General features: G+C 43.5%; 1 pseudogene; it reads left to right on the forward strand.

Annotated features, from left to right (window-relative positions):
- The first annotated feature begins 16745 nt into the window (after nucleotides 1-16745).
- Nucleotides 16746-21151, forward strand: part of LOC132321603 (ATPase family AAA domain-containing protein 2-like) — a 175768-nt pseudogene continuing 171362 nt past the window's right edge.

The raw sequence follows: 21151 nt of genomic DNA on the forward strand, positions 1-21151 counted from the left end.
ACAATGAATATAGATCTGGATGCTCTGGGTTGTGGCCACTCAGGTCTTGAAGGCTGATTTGCAGGCTCAGGGATCCAACCTCGTCTCTGGGCAACCCACTCCAGTGCTTCATGATCCTCACAGGGATTTTGGTTTTGATCCCTTACCTCCAGCCTGAACCTCTCTAGTTTCAGGAGGTGCCGCCGTCTCTCACCCTCCCACCAGGCAGTGCTGGGAAGAGCCTGTCCCCATCCCCTTGATACCTTCCCCATAGGCACCGGGGTGTGCTGTGAGGTGCCCCGATGCCTCCTCTGCTCCATGCTGAACCAGCCCCAGCCCCACAGACCCTCCTTGCCTCCCCTGAGCCTCTCTGCTCTGTCAACGTGTCTCCGGGACCCCACGTGGGATGTAGTGCCCTCATGAGGCCTGGTGGGTGCTGAGCAAAGGGGATCACCCTTGTGCCCTCCAGCTAGGGCAGAAAGAGAGGAGAAAACCCTGATGTCACCGAGTCCCCGAGCGATGGGTTCTGTTGTCAGCGACGGATGGGCTGTGTCACCTAGCGATGGTGACCAGGCGACCCTCGCTGCTCCTATGCGGGCACTGAGTCCCACTGAGCTGGCTCATGCCCACACTCCAGCTGAGCAGCTTGTGAGGCTGGAGTGCTGAGCGAGGCCTTGGAGCTGGTGTCCTGACTGGGGAGCTGTTGCTTGCAGCTCTCTGTGCCCGACCCCAGAGCCGTCAGCAGATTATCCCCGGCCCTGCCAGCTTTAGGCAGCCGGGGCACCCAGGAGGCGCGCTCGAAGCAGCAGCGGTGAGCTGGGTGGGGAAACCTCACCCTGGGGAGCTGGGAGGGTTTCCTTCTTGAGGGACCTGGGCATTTCTTCCACCCCTCGCCGGGCCACCCAATGACCGTGGCCTCTCTTCCTTTTCCAGCACAACACCCGCTGCTGCAGCGCCAAAGGGAGGGAGCAGTTCATCACCCCCGGCTCCCCCCGCCCACCGCAGTGAGTGGAGAGCATGGCCATGGAGGTAGGCGACCGCTGTCCAGTATGCCTGGACAGCTGGGATGATGCTGCCTACGTGATGCCGTGCCTCCACCAATTCTGTTACGGGTGCATCCTGCGGTGGGCTCAGAGCAAGCCCGAGTGCCCCCTCTGCAAGAGGAGAGTGCAGTCCATCGTGCACTCGGTGCGGGCGGACGATAACTTTGAAGAGGTCGTCCTGAGACCATCTGGGTCGGCATCAGCGTCGACTGGGACCCGCCAGGCAAGAGGAGCGCCCAGGCAGCCAGCCACCCAGAGCCCCCCGCGCCCTGTCACACCCCAGCCGCGGGCGGTGGAGTCGGGGCCCAGGCCTCCAGTGAGCGGCCTCCAGCCCGACACCTGGGCCTCCCTCTTCGACGAGCACCCAGCTCTCCTCCAGCGCTTTCTGCCCTGGCTGCAACAGCAGCTGGGGCTGATCTTTAAGGAGGAGCCTTCAACGGCAGCTGTGCTGGAGGACCTCATCCTGTCTGTCCTGGGCTTCTTTGGGCTGGACGAAGGGGTCCTGGTCCGGCTGCTGCAGGCCAGCCTCCAGGATCGCGCGGCGACGTTCGTACGGCAGCTGATCAACGTCGCCGTGCAGCGCTGCAGCAGGGAGGCCCACCGCCTGCTGGGCCTCGAGGACGGCCATGCCGTCGAGGAGCGGGAGGGCAGCCCTGCGGCTGCCCCTCGGCCTGCTGCCTCCCGAAGGGGGTCTCCTGCCCCTGGCCCAGGCCCCTCCGGCAGCCCTGCGGGAGCCGGCGAAGAGGAGCGCCCCGGCACCTCAAGCGCTGCTCTTCGTGGGGGTCCCAGCAGCCCCCCCGACGCCCCCGTTCCCACCCACGGGGAGCAGGAAGAGCCGCAGGAGGATGCGGGTGAGGCTGGGGCAGGTCCCTCCACTCCCAGCCGGGGCAGGGACCGCTCCCCTGGAGGGCCTCGGCGAGCCCCGAAGAGGAGGGCCGGCAGCTCCCCGGACTCTTGCCAGCCACCCAAGAGGCCACCCCACCGGCCCAACTAGGACCAGGCCCCAGGAGCTGCCGAAACCAGGGCCGGGCCAGCAGCTGGGGCGCCAGCCGGCCTGCAAGTCCATCAGAAGGCCCCAGATCTATCAATCCAAATAAACTGCCCGCAGGCAAGTGCGGCCCAGCTCCAGGCCTGCATCTCTGCAGCTGGTCCCCGGACAGACGTTTCCAGCTGGGGGGTCTCCAGGGCCAGCCCGTGCCCCATCGCTCATCACCCCAGGCCCGTCCTCCTCCTCACCGCACCCTCTGCCCCACGTCGCGGGGCTCCGCTCTCCTACCAGCCTGCGCTGCCCGGGGCAGCCTCCCTACGGCGGCACCCAAACCCTCCTCCTGCGCCGAGTCACCAATGGTGCTGCTCTCTGCATCAACCTGGGGTCGTACCCTGCCAAGGCATCAGCCCCAAGAACTGCAGCACGGGGAAGCCCAAAGCCCTGCACCTGGGGAGGGACAACCCCCGGCACCAGCACTGCGGCAGGCTGCCTGGCTGGAAAGCAGAAACAGCCCTGGAGGTCCTGGGGGGCACCTACTTTTTTGGAAGTAAAAAGATTTACTTCAAGCTCAAGCTCTGAACACCCAGAGATGCTTAAGAATCTCAGTTTTCATTACGAGGAAATGTTTTTGATCCTTGTGACTGCCGAGGAAAAGCTGAAAAGAAACAAAGAGGAGCAAAGCAGAGAGAGTAAGTAAACAAAACTCCGGGTTTCCCCACTTTCTGACTGTATAGCACCAAGAAACCCCGACAAACCAAAGCCAGGGAGTTTGGTGACCAATTTTCTTGAATTCAATTGCAATTTTGCAAATTTTGCAACTTGCAATTTGCAAATTTTCCAAATTTCAGAGCAGAGGTTATGTAGCACCTGTTCAAAACACTAAGGCTATTAAAAGGCTATTCAAAGGCTAGCTCTACCCTGAAAATATTTTTTTTTTCCCACAGTAGACATTTGGGCAGCCTGATGGATCACTATTCAAAGTCTGCATGAGAGATCCTTGGTCTTGTACGCACTTCTAGGCTCGTTGTAATACTAACTACATGGGCAATTACCTAAAGGCTATGTACCTCAGGTATCTCAGGGACATCTCAGATACCTCAGAGAAGTAGGACATGAACTTGACGTCGGGGCCAACACACACAGGGCTGTTTACATTTCCCTGGGACTGCAGAACATTTCTGGAGAGTCTTACCTGCTCTTTTACCCACACAACTTTACCTATGCTTTATGGTACATACAAGACCCTGCCTGCGGCAAAAAAATCCACAAGTTAGTATAGTCACGGAATGTTGTGAAAAATGTAAGCAAGCTTGATGAACATACCAAAAGTCCAGCTTGTCAGTAAAATATTTCTAAACTGCAGAGTGGAGGCCACATCATTTAGAAAAGGCTCCCAAACTGCTCAAGTGTTCCTGAATCCTAGATTGTCACACAAGGTGTTTCAAGTATTTGTAGTAATCATGGCTGAAACTTCAAAAAGGAGACCGGTCGATGTTATGCACGTCAGATTGTAGGGATCTTGTGTGATCTTCACAAGTCCTCCTCGATGACCGTTTCAAAAGATGGCAATTACTGGTTGCCTGAAATACGCTAACAAAGTTAATAACACTGACGCTAGAAAGGTTTTTTTCCAAATCTTAGTACGTGCTTGTGCATGATGTTGTTTGAGACTTCAGGGTGCTGTTCTAAATACTGAAAAGATGATAAATAATGCAAAGTTATGAATCACCATGTATTGCAAATGCCAGAAAATCCTGAGGTGAAACCTGGCTATCTGAGAAGGTACACAGTGTATTGCCTGAAATGTGTGCATGTTCATCAGACTGCTCAAACCTGTGGAGGATTAGATGATGGTCTCAAATTCCATGGGACCACAAAAACAACGCAGGCAGCGAAGAAGAGCATGTTGGGCGCATCTTACAGATGCACAATACTTAGCATACATCCATAATACACATACGATACCATACGAATTAACTGATTGTTTCCAACTTTTTTGGGATTTGCCAGGGTACAAAAAACAATCTAGACAAAATTATGACTCCAAGTTTAAAAAAAAAAAAGTGTCAAATTGCTTCCTGAATTCGTTTTGTTTCATTGGGGTTTTGGATCCTTTTTACATTTCTAAACTTCCAACTTGTTTTTAATTGCCAGTGTCTTTTTCATTCTACTGTCACCCTGGCCACATTCTTTACTCTGGATGAACTCCTCTGTCCTGACAAATTGCACAACCTTTTTCACTCTTTACTGCCTTTTTCTTTTTTATATTGTTCTGGGCCTTTGTATTCTAGTGAACTCCAATATGGTATTTTTAAAAGTTCTCAAATTAAATGGTGGAATTGTAATTAGCTTATTAACTCCCAGTCTCTGTCTTAAAACTCGTTATTAATTATAGTAATGTATTTTATACCTCTGAAATAGCTAATCTATTATTTCCCTCCCCCCCCACCCAGGAAATAATATGGGCTTGCACGGGGCTGTCGCTTTGCACGTGGCTATGCACGTGGCTTTTGACAGTTGCTGGAGGACTAGTGTTGCTGCTTGTGTCTCTGAAGACCTTTTTCCCATCTTTCTGGGAAGATCTGATCTACTTCTTGAGGCGCAAGAGCTTAAAAGCAAGAGCAAAGAAGTGGGCAAGCAGTGGAATTCTCTCCATAATTGACCTTTTCATGCAGAGAGTGGGAAAGATTCCCCGCAAGCTGTTCCTCATCTCCGAAGGGAAGGTGAACACCTACCAGGATGTGGACAGGAGGATCAGCAGGGTAGCGCAGGTCTTCCTACACTCTGGGAATCTGAAAACAGGCGACACAGTGGCCCTGCTGATGGGTAATGGACCTGACTTCAGCTACGTCTGCTTCGGGCTGGCCAAGCTGGGCTGTGTGGTGGCTTTTCTCAGCTTCAGCATCCACCCTAGATCTCTCCTGCACTGCGTTAACACACGTGCAGCAAAAGCAGCGGTGATAGGAGAAGGTAAGTTCTGTACTGTGTTTGACTTACTACTGACTTTCCACTGCTTCATGCTTTTGCTCAAAAACAGGAAATCAGAGCCATTCCAAGCTGCAAGCACTTCCTAGAGACATACACATATGCTGGATAAAAAAGAGGGGAAAGCGATAGTCTTGTTTAAATTTCAAATGCATAAGCACCAAAAATATGTGGAATTAATTAGTGTAATAAAGGACTCAGATCCGAAACTCTCCAATGTACCAGCAGAAACAATCATGCATCAGCAAGAGAACAGCCTGGGCAGATGCTTCAGCATCATCTCATTGCCGTTTCTATTTATTGGCTTAGGTAGCTACAACTCCACTGACTACAGGCAGACTCAGATTCCCTTTGCTAGTGGCGATTTCCTTCAGCTCAATATTTTCACATACAAATTTATGGTTACTTCAGAACTCTTTTAAAGTGGTGGTCCCAAGGTAGCGCTGCTTGGAGCAAAGAGTACAGCATGTTGAGCTGCAATTTTGGCCCTCTTACTGGCGTATTAGGTAATACTGGGCAATTTATTCAACCTTTCTACTCCTCTTTTCCCATCTTTCATACAGGTTGGCAATACTTCCATAGCTCCATATGAACCCATGAGGGCTCATTAGTTGGTATGTGTACCAAGACATAAAACAAATGTTCTAACATACCGACGTAATGAAATCCTGTATATTAGCATCACCAAGTAGGAACAGGGAGTTCCTCAGGACACATACCAGGATGTATGACACAGGTGCAGTTTCTGCTACTAAGGAAATGGACTGAAATCTAGGACTGCTAGGAAAGACCCGTAACCATATTACGCGCTAGGATAAATGTTTTCTCTCTCTTCTGCTGATCCTGTTGTTTTTATTTCAGCAGAGACTGTTCAGTCTTCTTGACCTCACTTTGTGCGTACTTCCCAGTGTTGTCCTTGCCTTCAAGGACAGAAAAACCCACCTTTAAAATACATTCTTCACAAGGGAACAGCAACAGCAAAATCGCACATCTCTACTTCCATTATTAGAAATAAACCAAACCGTTCCTCTGCCTGACCCTCCCTCCTAGCCATTTGCTTCCTGTTTTTCTTGCTCTCTGACAGGCCATTCATGGTTTCAGACAACCTACTCCATAGTCATGTGGTCTCCTTTACAGCTTCTTTAATCTTTTCCTCCAGTCAGGGTGAGAGTCCAATCCTTCCATAATGTGCCAATGTACCATACAACCGGCCCAGAATTATGTCCTCCAAACACAGCAAATGAAATGAAATATTTAGTATGTGAACGGAACAAAGTCTCTAAGCCTAATTAATATATTCTAATCAGGTGACATAATGTAATCTGTTAATTATTCAGTAAAATGAATTGTAGGGAAAAAAGTAATGGCCTACAGCTTTTCTAAAATCCGAACACCATCATTATGCCTCAGAGAACATTCATACAGTGATAGAAGATACTTCTTAGAAAAATTAAATAGTACACAAACAGGAATGCAGCACACCCATGTGTATTTAGCAACCTTTTTCAAAAGCTGTTCAGCTTGTGATTTTGACTTTTAGAAATGAAAGGCTTAGTCCGTGTGATTTAAGTTGTTAGCCAAGAGTGTATATGCCTTCCTGTATTCATGTAGTATTGCCTACTTCTTCAACCCATTAGGCAGCCAGTGGCATATAGTATAGTGTCCTTTTTCAGCATTGACAGTCTGTAACAAGACTGTCCTCCGAGGTTTGTATGACTAAGCTTAAAAAATGTGTTTGTCAGAAAATACTCTTCCACCTAATGAGGCCTTTGTACCTACTGCAGAGAACATACGACAATGTGAGAGAAATGCTATGGAAACATTTGCTGTATACTGAATGTATTGTAGTTAGGAGTACACAGCAACATCACTACACTTCTTCCATTACACTGAAACAGTCGTTTCAACAGAGTAGTCCTTTCCTTTGGTACAACGCCCTGCCTTGCTGCTTATGGTCCTCTTAAGCATATAAACTAACAGAGCATAATTGACTACTTTCGCTTTTAACAATTCACTCTCCATACAGCCAGCAAACACACTGCGTTCTAAGGTGCAACGTCCGATTCCCTTTCAGTCAGATGCTTGAAGATAGCTGCAAAGCTGAGGAACTACAGAACAGGAGACCTGGGACATCCAGGAGACAGAAAGGAGGCTTCAGCTGTATGTGTGGGCATGCAGTCACCAGTGAAACACTACGGGTGTGGAGCTTCAGGAGAGCATCTGCTTGGATAAAATGAGTATGTTCAGAGTACCCACGCAACCTTCCTATGAGTGATGCACAGGGGCAGAAAGGATCTAACCGAATACAGGACACTAATCAAAATACAAAATCAAAAAGTTGGTAAGAAAATATCTGTTTACTTATCATTCAGATGCTGGAAAAAGCACTGGTTATACACTTAGCTAAATTATAATGTTCTCATGTCTTTTATAGGTAATTTCTCAGTACTTACACAGAACAACGTCCACTGTATGTAGCTGAAGTCAGATTAGATTCATTCCTTTCTTTGCTTGCCTTACACTTCTCTGAAGCTGTCTTCTGTGCCTCTCTGCCTCAATCAGATAAACTTCTTAACCTATTCCTATTAACGAAACAGTAGGGTGAGCTCCAAAATGGAACTTTTGCTGCCTGCTGATTAGATTGCTTTTAGCAAGGGTAGCATGTTGTGTAACTGAAAAAGCTGGCAGATGACTTGGAAAACAGAATCTTCACTTGAATTCTTAGTGAATGTTTGGGCTCACTGTGTTTGGAAAGCCTTCCTGTTTGTCATTAGTCCTGTGGTTGCCTAAATACTGGAAGATAGTTAATTGTGCATTTCGATGCCGCTGACTACTGTCTTAGCCTTTTGTGTTTTACTTCAAGCTCAGGCTCTGAACACCCAGAGATGCTTAAGAATCTCAGTTTACATTACGAGGAAATGTTTTTGATCCTTGTGACTGCAGAGGAAAAGCTGAAAAGAAACAAAGAGGAGCAAAGCAGAGAGAGTAAGTAAACAAAACTCCGGGTTTCCCCACTTTCTGACTGTATAGCACCAAAAAACCCCGACAAACCAAAGCCAGGGAGTTTGGTGACCAATTTTCTTGAATTCAATTGCAATTTTGCAAATTTTGCAACTTGCAATTTGCAAATTTTCCAAATTTCAGAGCAGAGGTTATGTAGCACCTGTTCAAAACACTAAGGCTATTAAAAGGTTATTAAAAGGCTAGCTCTGCCCTGAAAATATTTTTTTCCCACAGTGGACATTTGGGCAGCCTGATGGATCACTATTCAAAGTCTGCATGAGAGATCCTTGGTCTTGTACGCACTTCTAGGCTCGTTGTAATACTAACTACATGGGCAATTACCTAAAGGCTATGTACCTCAGGTATCTCAGGGACATCTCAGGTACCTCAGAGAAGTAGGACATGAACTTGACGTCGGGGCCAACACACACAGGGCTGTTTACATTTCCCTGGGACTGCAGAACATTTCTGGAGAGTCTTACCTGCTCTTTAACTGACTGAATGCTTCATGTGTTCTTTCTCTCTCCAGGACTTCCCCTGCCTCCCTGCCTTCAGGGAAAGTACACCAGAGTCTACCGACTCATTGGAACAAGTAAGTTTATTTCTGACCACGCAGAGATACAAATCTGGATACACGTGCAGCAAAATGCCCCTTTGTGAAACCTGGTGAAAAGAACGCAAAGGAGAAGTAACACAGTCACATTGCAAGCAGTTACCTCTTACTTTGACAGAGGGCCTTGGCAAAAAAAAACCAAACCAAACCATGCCAAAACTGGACCGTTAGTCGATACTGTAAGAAGAATACAAAGGCTTTGCTGAGACTGCCAATTAAGCATGCACTGGGTAAGATGGGGAACAACTGAGTTGTATGCATTTACAGCTAAATCCCAAGTTATTCATCAGTATATGAATAATTATTTTCTCCAGCGTGCCTTGAGTTTGTCTAGATTTAAGAAAATGCTTCGCTGTCCTGAGCAGCTCCTTCTTATGGAGTGTGTTATAAATTCCTGGGCACGTAGCCTTTGTGAATGTTTTGGAGAATCCTGAAGTCCAGTAATCAGAAGCAAGCGAGGTGGTACCGCCAGGATACTGGAGCCAAAAGCAGGTATCAAGCTTGTCATTCCAGGCATAGGGGAGGTCATGGCAGTATGGCTTCTGGACTGCAGCTGACTGTGTGCCTGTAGTCTCACTCAGAGAGACGCATACTCTTTCTTAGGAGTCACTCTTTCCTAATATTCCCTCCTTTTCTTCTCCATCTATATATTCTACGTTTTTCCTTTCATCTCCTCTCTTTGGCTTGTATTTAATGTTTCTGCCCCATAGACAGTACCTCGCTCAAACAATTCTGAAACAAGGAATTGGTGGGCCTTCCTGTGCACATTCAAGTGTGAAAAGGGCCAACCTAAATTAATCCTGAAACAACTCTGAAGACCAAAACTCTTTCATGTAGCCTGCTTTAGTCTTTTGTCTGTTTTAGAACAGGGAGTTTTACTTACTACAATTAAATCCACAAGATAAATAGAGGGAGATTAAACCATGATTTTTTTTTCCCCACTGTCGAATAGATGGGTTAGTTCTGCTGTACGCAGGTTCACTGTACGCAGCAGTAGTGTCTATCATTCCAATGCAGCTTATCGGGTCTGTAGTTGTTCTTATTTTAATAATAAGCATATAAATTCTTTAACTTGGCAGATTGTTTGGGATCAACAGAGAAAGACTTTCTTTTTCATCTCTTGGAAAATAATGTTGCTGTCTGGCTGATGAGCACTAGCTCTCCTTTCCAGCATCTTCACACTACGCCAGACAAATTAGACAAGGTGCCAGATCACCCCGTTCCATCTCACCGTAAAGTTTTCAGTAACACAAGAAACACTGCTTCGTGTATCTTCACATCGGGAAGTACAGGTGCGGATGTGTGCTAACAAAGTACAACTGCAGCTCTCTGAAAATTTAGCTGGTATAAATTTAGCAACAAAACAGGCGCACAAAAAGACAGAACTTGAATTTTTAAGCCAAGATAGGGAGAAATTCATTTAGTTAAAAGCATAGTACACTTTAAACCATTTTTGTCTTGGCATAACAAGGGCGTAATTCCAGTTAGTGACCTTTCACATAGCTATTCCATGGCTGAACTTTATTTCTTAAACATAAGGCCAATAAAGTCAGTCTCTAACAGCTGCTCAGATTCCATAGTGACAGAATTTCACAGGTCTATACTAAAAAGAAATATGGGCAGTACAAGTGCTTGGGCCTTGGGAGAAAAGTGTTCCCCTGAGACTGACCTGAATAATGAAGCTTCACCTTACTTCCCTGGGAAGCAAAGGGGAATCCTTCCTCTTGTCAAGCCAATCAACTTTGTAAAAGTTTTTCCTATTGCAAATAGCAGCCGAGCAGCACAGTGGCTCTTCAGAAGCTTTCCCATTCTCGCTTTGTGGCGAGGGAACACTGTGTGCGCGGTCGGTCTGCACTCGCCTGTGAAGGGTATGGACTTTCTCCCACAGACACAGCAGATGAGAGGATTTAATAGCCTTACAGGCAGAAAGACTAAAGAAGCTGAGAGACTAAGGAGATGTACTCATGAGGTAAAGACTAAAGGAGGGGACAGACAAAGACTCAGAAGAAAAGACAATTCTCCCTCTACCTTCCAAACATAATTCTGTTTGCAGCAAAATTATTAATGCAAGCAGTACATTTATAATTATTTGCTTTTCTCCCATTGACAGGTTTCCCAAAAGCCGCTATCATCACTCATCTAAGAGCTCTATCTGCCTGCTTAGCATTTACTCAGTGTGGTGCAGTTTCTCAGCATATTCTGAAGCTCACTCTTCCCTTGTACCACATGAGTGCTTCTCGGCATCAGTGGATGCACTGAATTAGGCAATCTTTGCCTTCTAGTGAATTTTCATTAACTTGAGAATGCTGTAACATTCTGTTGTTTGGCAAGTATCTCCGTTTGGTGAGTAACTCAAATATTATGTCTACCAATAGACTTGTGTCATTTTCTCATTTTTATCACCTTCTACGGTCTGCAAACAATATCTAAGATACATGCCTAGTTTTTGAAGCTTAGAACAGATGCCAATCGTTACACAGATCCACCATAACATGACTTGAGGTCTGCGTATTGCTCATACCACTGCGTATGTTCTGCAGGTTTAACTTAGAATCATATTTGTATCCTGTACCAAAAGTCTAAAAGGGCATTCACATAGGCATCTCGGCAGTCAGGCTTGATTTTTAGTGTCAGAAGGTACAAATGCATTGCGGAAGCTTTAACTAACCTTCAGAAGAAGGTCAACTAAATCTGTGTTGGAGCTTTTTGAGTCACATATTTGAGTAACACCTACAGAATTGGATTCTTTATATTAAAGGGAAGGAAAGGAAGAACTACGGAGCCTCCCCTTTTGATTCTGATAAGGGGGGTTATTTGTAGAGAGCTAGCAACCAGGTGTTTTTTCAGGTATGTCCTCCTGTCCTGTCCTTAGAGTCTTGCCCAGATGCTGGTTTTTGGTATGCTAAGTATACACCTGGACTGTTTTAAAAGCCATTTCAGTGCTTTGTTTCTTAGGGAACAGCATGGGCAGGCATGCTGGGCTACAGCAACTGATCCCAAGACTGCTGCTGCCGAACCAAAACACAAAAGGGATGGGAAAAGGCACCTTAAAAGTGCAAGGAATACACCCCTCGTGTACTCCCCACAGGACGACCTTCTGCAACAGGACAGGAGAGCATCATCTGCAAAGAGCAGGAAAGGGCCCCACATTACATCTTCTGAAAGTTTGAGCAGACCGTTTTGTGCTGTTAGGGGATGCCGAGAGGCATTCGGCAGTTTTGCCTCTCCCTAAATACTGACAAATTGCCTGAAAGGCACAAATTTGACTGCGAACAAGATGGGAACCTAACGGAGAAAGCACACAGAGAGAGTATACATTTAGAGAGAAGTGTAATTTTTAGATAGTTTAAAGAATTGAGGAAAGCTATTTTTTCACTAATAGGTTACTGTACTAAGTAAATGTATCTTCAAATGCAGTTAGCATAGGTTATCTACGGTGCCTCAGGACAGCAGTGCCCTCTTCTCGGAAAAACCTTTGGAACAGACTTGTCTTTATGGTTCCATTAGATGGAGAAAATCTATATGGAGCTCTAGGGTCTATATATCTGGAACTGATTAAACCTGTTTGCATTTATGTGTTCTCTGACTAAAGCTTTTTTTAGCTAGCTTACTACCAAAGATACTATCAGTACTAACTGATGAACATCTACACATGTGTAAATTCTTATTAAAGCAGATAAAAACAATCTTAGAAAAAACCCTCAAAATTACAAAAAACATATCGTTACTTTAAAAAACATCTTAGGGGAGGATAATAGGATGAATGCTGAACTCACAATTTTCTGAGTGGACAGATAATTCAGTCCCTTCTGAAAAAAACAGATGTGTCTTGAGAAAGAGTTCATCCTAATCAAGAGTGACAAACAAAAATATGAAATTCTCCTGCAAAATTGGATTTAAGATCAAATCAATCTTGAAAATTTTTCAGCAGTCCATATGTAGGCTCTTTCCAATATAACTTGCAACCATGGTTGACTGATTTTGTGAAAACCAGACAGGCTGAGAGTTGTTCTTCTCAACCTCCCTGACTTGACTCTAGAAGAAGAGCAGGGGCCCAGGGACAATGATGCATAGAACCAGTGTACTCCGAGGCTCTGAGATAGTAGGTTTTTCACTTGACTTTTGCTAGCTTTATTTCTTGTTTGCAGAAGGATATTAGGAAGAGGTTTCTAAGAGCATGCAGGGAGTGATTTCAGTTTTGCATTATTTGTGCTCTGGTTTGGTTTGAGGTTTTTAGGGTTTTTTTGGTTTTGGTTTTTTTTTTTTCCAAAACTCGTCTTTCCATGTAGAAAAATCTGACTTTATTAAAATACCATCAAGGGATCATTTAAACAGAAAATCTCAGCAATCTGTATTCATAATACACATTTAAAATATTTAGTACCTGTGTTTATTGAACTTTTAATCTTATCATTACAACTTTTTAAATAATTACCAAGACAAATTCATGCTAGCTATTCAGTTTGGAGCAATCCCACCTGGTAATGACTGAACATTATTACCATCTGGCAGCTATTCGGTGCCTGTGTGAAATGACTTGGTGGTCTAAGCGTGGATCCTGTCCTAAGTGCTGCCAAAAGAGAGAAGGAGCTGGCAAACTTATTAGCAGTCTCAGCTCAGAAGCCAAAGACTAAATGATCTGGGAGCTGTGGAAATGGAGTAGCAGTGTGAAGAGGAAATCAGGCATGTTACAGATCACGTTACAGATCAAGACAGAAAAACAAGAACTGAAAAGTGGCCTGTTTCAGCAAGAGAAGTGAAAGAAAATGTTGGCTACATTGAAAACACCGTACAAGTAATAACAGTGCTTGAGAACAGTGTGTTTTGAGCTTTTCCCTTAATGTAAGCCACCTTTCAAATGAGATTATTTTATATACCACTTCTGCTCTCGTACACTGACTATCGTGTGTAGACCAACTTGTTCATGAATTGGCATTTGAGTCATTGCTGTACAGCAAATGCTTACACAGAAAAATAACACAGGAAGGCGTTTAGCGTATTTGTATTTAATGTCTTAAATGAAGTTTAACAGCTGGAAATGAGAGGAGAGCCAGTACCATAAAATCAGCCAGCTCTCTGCAGAGCATTGCCAAGTGTCCCATGAACTAGAGATTTTGTGATCAGCTGCACCAATGAAAGTTAAAGAAAATTCTTATTTTGAAACAGAAACTTCCAAGCTCGCATGTGGCTTTGATAGAGAAATGAGTAAGAAATAAATGCTGCATTTAGACTGAGATTTCACTGTACCTGTGAATCAGATCATTCTGTCTAACTGAAGACATTCCATAGTAAAATGGTATGATTCATTTTAGTCAGTAATTGCATCCAATTTTCACTGACACAGGCTGAAATGGAACATTGCATTTTACTTGAATTACTTCTTTGTTAGGATGTTATGCAAATCACTGCAACTTCCAAGCATCAGAAAATGCATCTGGTGAATGAAGGATTTAATCCAGAAATTATAGCTGAACCTCTGTACTTCATGCATCAGCCTGCACATTCCGATATTCCTTGGACAAGAGAGCTATACAAGAATGGGGTTTCCGGTGAAATACGTTTATAAAGCATACAAATAAAACTACAATACAGAAAGTAAATGTCAAGTATACTCCTGCAATCATTTCAACAAAAGCCAGGATGCACTATTTGTTCTAAAAACACAAGATAATTTGTTCTAAAAACACAAGATAATCAAATTAGTCTTAATGTGATAGAATTTACCTCTTCGTAAGACAGAGCCACAATAGTTACGTGCATTGTGTAAGCTGCACTGCATCTGCTCATATTACTTCCAGTGCTCACACACGCAAATTTTTATTTTACACTTCTCACCGATTCAAATTATTTTTGCCTAAGCCACCAGTATCTTACCTTAGCTGAATATTTCACTCCTTTAGATCATCATACTGATTCTGCTTTTAGAACGCATAAATGAGTAGATGAATAATGTCATAGGCAATAATAAAATATAAAATGGGCAGTCAGAAACAGAAGCAAAATACTGCGCAAGCACTGCATGTAGACTTCAGTTCAATGTCTGTTAATTATATTATGTAATATTTAATCGCAATATTTTATGTGATGCTCAATTTCAGATTTTTATGGAAAATAAACATTCTATGTCAAAATACAGTTGTAGTATTTAGTGGTCGTGATTTTTCACAACTTACACCACAACTAACACAGATTAAAGTCTCCGCAAAAATTCATCCCCACTGACACATGACCTCTTCCTTTACTTGTCAATTGTCATATTCCTGAAATAGAGTTCTCATGAAAACAGGGCAGAAATGACAATAACTTCCAGCTTTTGCTGGAAGTGAACACCCAGAACCTGTTACAAGGTGAGGTGACCCCTGAGGCCTCTCCTGCCCACGCCCCTGGGGGGTCCCTCACCCTGGAGCCAGGCCTTGGGCTGACCGATGGCCTTGTGAGGAGTGGGGCCCGGCTGTTCCCCCCGCGCTGAGTTACCGGGGTGCCTCTGCCCGCCAGTGCTTCGCTGCTTTTTGTTTGTGCAGATTAGCCTTTAATCACGTCACCTAACATTCTAGGTAGTTCCCAGGCGTGCCTACAGATTTTATAGGATGATAGATAAGCCATAGTCATACCAGCTGTAGGAATACTATTGAGTGTGTTTGCAGGTAAGAGAACATCGTTATTTCTTGGTCTAGGCTTTTTTTTTCTAGTTGTGTCAGTGATGAACGCTGAACGTATTGGTTTAAGTCTTTATATGCTCCTGTGTGTGAGTGTGCACAAAGCCCTGCCTTCTTCAAATAAACCTAGGGCTCTGACAAATTGAAAAATAGTTGAAAGGCTTTCTGTTATGATTTCTTTCTTAAACCTTTGAGAGGAAAAATGTTAAGGGTGACTCTGACATATCCGACTGCCTCTTGTTAAGCTTTAGGTCTTGTTACATCCATCTGTGCTGGATCTGAGAAGCAGAAAATGTCTTCAGGGGTTTCATCTCAGATGCCCCAATTCAAAAGCCAGTTACGGGAGGCGTCTCATGAGGCCTTGCTCCACCAGCCCAGAGGACTGCTGGAAGGGAGGTGCTCCTTAAAACGAGCCATGAAGGAAAGGTGGTGGAAATCCTCCTCGTGCAAAAGGTCTGTCTTATCAGGAGAAGTTGTCAGGTGAACGGTGGGGATGACTTGTTCAAGGTTGACTGAGGAGAAGACCGTCAGACAGTTACAGGATTGCCCAGCTCTGTGGCTCAGGGCTGAGCCCTCAGCAGCAGGTGGCCACAGCTCTCATTGCATGGCCCTGCATGGGCCTTACGCATGCATCACTGCCCTCCTGTAGTGACATTCTTCACGCCTCTGTCACCATCTCCATCAACTACTAATGGAAGTACCTCTTGGTAAAGTTAGTGTCAAGAAGTAGAAGAATCTGGTCGTTTTTCTGCCTTTTTCAGCGTGAGATGTAGTTTGGGGTATTCCTAATGAAACCTTGGGTTGTAAATTGAACAAGCCACCTCTCATGGTCATCACAGCTTTCCTCACATAGTAGAAGTGATAGTACTCATCCTCCTTGCAGAAATACCAATGTGAACAAGATCAACAGTAATAAAAGAAGTGTATCTTGAATTCCCTTTGGCTTCCTGTGGATAAATGCCATCCTCCTGAAGGAAATCTTTTAATATCCCTCCAAATGCAGTCACAAATGGAACGGAGAGAGGAGAAAAACTCTCCTAACTAGATTTTAATCCCAGGACATGCAAGGTCAAGCTTGGCTGCTTCTCTGAACCAATGTTGAAATAAAAGGTGGGGTTTTTTTCATGAAACACTAAGTTTATCTGAAAGGTTTTGCCGCAATAATTTTTTCAAAGGCTATTAAGCTCAAGTTGTCCATAAGAAAAGTGTGGCGGAGAGGAGCTTTAGCTTTGAAAGCTGGTTGGTTGGGTTTTTTTCTGAGGGCTACTTCTTGGTGCCGAAGTGGTTCAAGGCTTACCTGCCATGAGTTGCACCACTATCAAGTCATAAGACTTACAGAATAAACTTGCCTAAAGGAGGGAGAATTCCCTTCTTAGCTCAACATACATGGTTCAGGTTAATATGTTCTTATTTCCTTCTTCCCCTAGGAATTTTCCTCTGGCAAAATTGAATGCTTCAGTGGACACTGTTTGAAATCAATGAGAAAAAACATGCCGCCCTGTTCAGACTCTAGCTTTGACAAAAGCAAGGAAATATTAAGTGAAAATGTCAATCGAAGACGCTTTACGAGGTATTGTATTTCTAGATGTCCAATCTCTGTTCAATTCATAGAATTAAAAGGAAAAGTGAAAGCATGCACAATGAGTCACATCATGATAAATCTACAGCTAAAAATCTGCGGGGGAGTATGATTATGTTAATGTCAGTGTCAGTGTCTTAGAACCAGAATCACTCTTCTTAGTAAAAGTCTTCTGCTTGTATAAAAAACGTGCATCTTTTCCCAACTCCTTTGAGATCTCTCCTCCGCTTTGGTTACTGAGATGTTATTTGCACTATTGAGACTTCAAGATTAGCCGGTTAGGAAAGTTGCGTCCTTACCGAACTGTCTGCATATGGTACGCAGCAGACTTGGGATCTGAATCCTCAGTGTGGTCCACAGGCTTTTCTTTGCATGATGTGGAGCACTGGATTACAAACTTGGTCAGGTTCCCTAGTCTTGATGGGGAACAGTACAATACAAGACTTCTATACAATATTCTAATACAATCATTCTTTTCTTCTTTCTCTCCTCTGTTCTCTTTCTTAATGTAGGCGGTTGGCAAAGCCAAAGTCAGACCAAAAAAAAGGAAGAATATAAAGAAGGTAAGTAGTGGTAACTCCCTAGGATTCCTTTTTACTCTGGTTTCTGAGAAGGATTGCGTTTGGTCACACCATCTATTTAACTTGGCCACAAAAACTGCTGAACGCATCAACCCAAAGCAGCTGAAGTTGTGAAAATAGATAGTGAAAAGATAGTGAATTTCCTATGAGTTTTACGAAAAGAGGTAGGTGAGAATAGGAGGATATGCTATTAATTCCTGTCAGGCTTGGGGAGAACACAGCGTGAATTCCAGCCTGCTCTTAGGCACTAGTGCCTGAGAATCTGTTCCTTAGCTCAGGTTTCTTTGTGACACGGATTTTCTGGAGTCTGCAGGACACAAATTAATTGAAAATCGTTCTTGCAAATAGGAGGTAATATTTGAGTTAAAAAGTAATTCAGTCATGAGGCGCACAAACCCGCTGATGTGGGGAAGGTGTCACTGAAGTTCAGTGATTCACCTTGGAACTGAATCACTGTGCTGAGTACACAAGCAGGCTTGGTGCTGTGAGGCTGCTTGCTGGCAGCTGGGAAAATGCGTTATTTCCAGGCAGCGTCCTGCCAGCCATGGATGGGCTGAACGCAGGAAGGGGCCTGAAATGCGCTTTGTGTGTAGTAATTCAAGTTCTAATTGTGCACTACTTCCTCACTGACCTCTCTTAACTGTTTTAATGATAGTGCAAGTAACAGACCCGTGGCAAAGGATGCTGTGTGGTAAATACTGGGCAGATAGTTTTTAAAGCAGGCAAGCCTTTGAGTTCTTTGCTATTTGGGAGTTTATCTTGAGACGTTTCTTATCTTCTAGAGCTTTTGTGTCAGGATGCAGAAAATGAGTGATGCATGCTTAAACAATGGACTAAAACCACGCATCTTAAGAAGAGACTTCCCACATAAATAATTTTTTAAAAAAACTATTCGATACAATTTGACATGGATGGAGTAAAAACACCTTAGAGAGAGGTATTTGTTGTTTTCACTTTTCCAGAAAGAAGTAACTGGAATGAACTTGCTTCCTGCATGGAACAAAAGTTGCGTGTTTGTTTTCATCAGATTGGCTTCCCAGTCTATTAAAAAATTGCTATACAAGTCATGCTTTTAGGTAGGTAAACATAATTAATTTAAGTTGAATGCTGTGGTGATGACAATAACTTCCAATTCAGTATTTAAAGAAAAAATCAAGCCACTGCAGATTTTTTTACATTTTACTAGAGCAACGGTGAAATAAAGGGACTAACGTATTTTCTGTCTCAAAATATTTTATACATTAATGCATTGTAGTCACCAGAACACTGAAGACCAGAGCTGATGCAAAAGCTGCACAACAAGTCCATGAAGAAAACGGGGATTTGGAGGTCCGCTGAAGCTGCAGACGTCAACAAAGTCGTTACACCATTACAAATCAATCTGTTTTGTTCGACAAACTTATAACAAAGTAAGTGGGTTTTTTTCATGATCTTACAAAGCTACTAAAATGAGCCTTACTAGCAAGCCTTTCTGCTATGGCATCATATTGGCTAGGGACTTTCTCCTTCTTTTGACAACAGAAAAAGGTATTGTTATTCCTGGCAGCAAGAGCTAAATGTATTCAGTGCTCAGGCTGAGACTTCCCTACGTGCTCTTACGTATACGGTACATCCGTGTGACAACTGCTGGGCTGCAGGTGCCTTCCATAGTAGAGTTCCACCAGGGTGGTGCAGCTTGGAACTTCTGGGTTGTTACTGGCAACCTCCGCTAACATTCCGTGGTCGTTGATCAGGTAGGGTCTCCTCCTCTTCCTCTGCCTGCACTGGTATGTCCTGTAATTATTGTTAATACATTGATTTGTGTAAGGTGTGGGCCTTTGTACTTGGCAGCAAAACTGTTTAACCTGTTTTTTGGAAATAGGTGCTTGTGGCTGCTTAAGACTTCCAGGTCTGAGAGCATGTGCGGGAGGATGTATTTGGAAGGTGTTTCATGTGTAAAGAATTTGGGCACAGCCAATGTTGAAATTTGCCACTGGTGTCTCTGTTTTGGGATTGCCAGTTGCAGAGAGGTCTTCATACGAGAGCATCTTTTATGTATGGGCTCGGTGGGTTTATGTGTTGTCTTGTGAACCAAGAAGATCACTTTACGTTGTGACTTTCAGTAGATTTAACTTGCCCTCTAAATGAATTTTCTTAGCATCAGAACTGCCTTCATTTTTAATTAACTTTTCTTCCATGCTTATGAATGTTCTTATAATGCTTGGTTGAGTTAAGATACTGAGGAAAGTTGGATAAAGCCAAAGTGAAGTAGTCCCAGTGTTTCTGCCTGTCTGTCCATGGCTTAATTCTCTTTGTGAAGCCCAAATGGACATTGTTTTCGGAAAGGTTTGCCAAGTGTAACAGCAGTGGGATGTTTTTTCCAGCATGTCTAGTCATGGAAAACCAGCACAAAACTTAGATTACAGTTAAGAGAAGAACAAGCAGCCTGTTGTCTGAGGAAGGCTGTGAGCTGAAAATTACTTAATGCTATCATGCAGAACAACTTAAGTGCTATTAAAAACTGCCATAATTTCTTTCTGTTGTCTTACTATGATCTTTAGAATTCTTATTTTTCTCTTGCTTAAATGGATTTTTTTTACTGTGCTCACTGAGAGGGAAAACAAACCTGAAAACAGTGTATTTTTGCAAATCTCAAACACTTGTTCTTAAATCTATAAAAACCTTGAACATTTGATCTAATTTTTAAGTAGTGTTTAAAAACTTGTCTGTCAATGATTCTTGCTTTATGAATACTGTATTAAAATATCATATTGATTATGTGTACTGTTTTAAATGGGTGTTTTTGTTCTTGCCTGTCTTTGCTCTTACATGTTAACTTTTTATCTTAGTACTGCAGAAGCAGTCTTGCAAAAAATGGATGACACGGAGAAAATGCGTAGGCGGCGAATGATGGAAGACCTTGGGGTGTTCCACAATGCAGAAGAAGTAGATACTAATTTATTTTACTATTTTTGTATAAGTAGTGTATTTCACGTAGGGGAATTACGTAGTTGTAATTTTAATTGAGCTGAAATAAGTTCTTCCAAAGAATAGCGTAGTCTAAAATAACATTTGTTTTTGCTCTCTAATTATAATTTAACATCTTACTGGTATGATCATGCTACAGATACGCTCTAAGGGTGAAGAAAATACCTTCTTCGGAAGACACGAAAGAGCAGTGATATGCTGAAATACATGTCTTATACTATGCTTTCTGAATTGCCGTATGATTTTTGAATGGACACTGTTTACAAACAGCTGTTTCAGGGCTTGGGTTTTCACTTCAGATCTTACTGAAAGCTGAATTCATTGATGCCTGCTTTATCTATGTGTGTTCTTGTGCCAGCCTTGCCTGTGAGCTTAAATAGTCCTCTGTCCTTAGAGGAACTTACGTTAAAATTATATACAGCAATCATATTTCCTCTGTCTTAGTTTTGCTCTATTAAATTAAGTTCTTCTCCTGTCTTGTTGAATGACAAGCACTTCATTTTTTAAACATCTTCATAGCCGGCTTTCAGAGGTTTTTTTGTTTAGATCTGAAATCCTTTTTTTTAATGAAACCGGAATTGTCCATAGTACTTTGTATATCATCTCTCAAATGCCCGCACAAATTTTATTTTGTCTGCTAGGGATTGCTTTTTCCTGGGCTCTGCCACACTCTTGGATTATTAACCCGTAATTAACAGATACCCTCAGTTTTGTATCTGGATAAGTATTTAACTATCACATGTACTAAACTCTATTT

This window comes from Gavia stellata, unplaced genomic scaffold, assembly GCF_030936135.1.
Source record: "Gavia stellata isolate bGavSte3 unplaced genomic scaffold, bGavSte3.hap2 HAP2_SCAFFOLD_52, whole genome shotgun sequence".
Classification (NCBI taxonomy): Eukaryota; Metazoa; Chordata; class Aves; order Gaviiformes; family Gaviidae; genus Gavia; species Gavia stellata.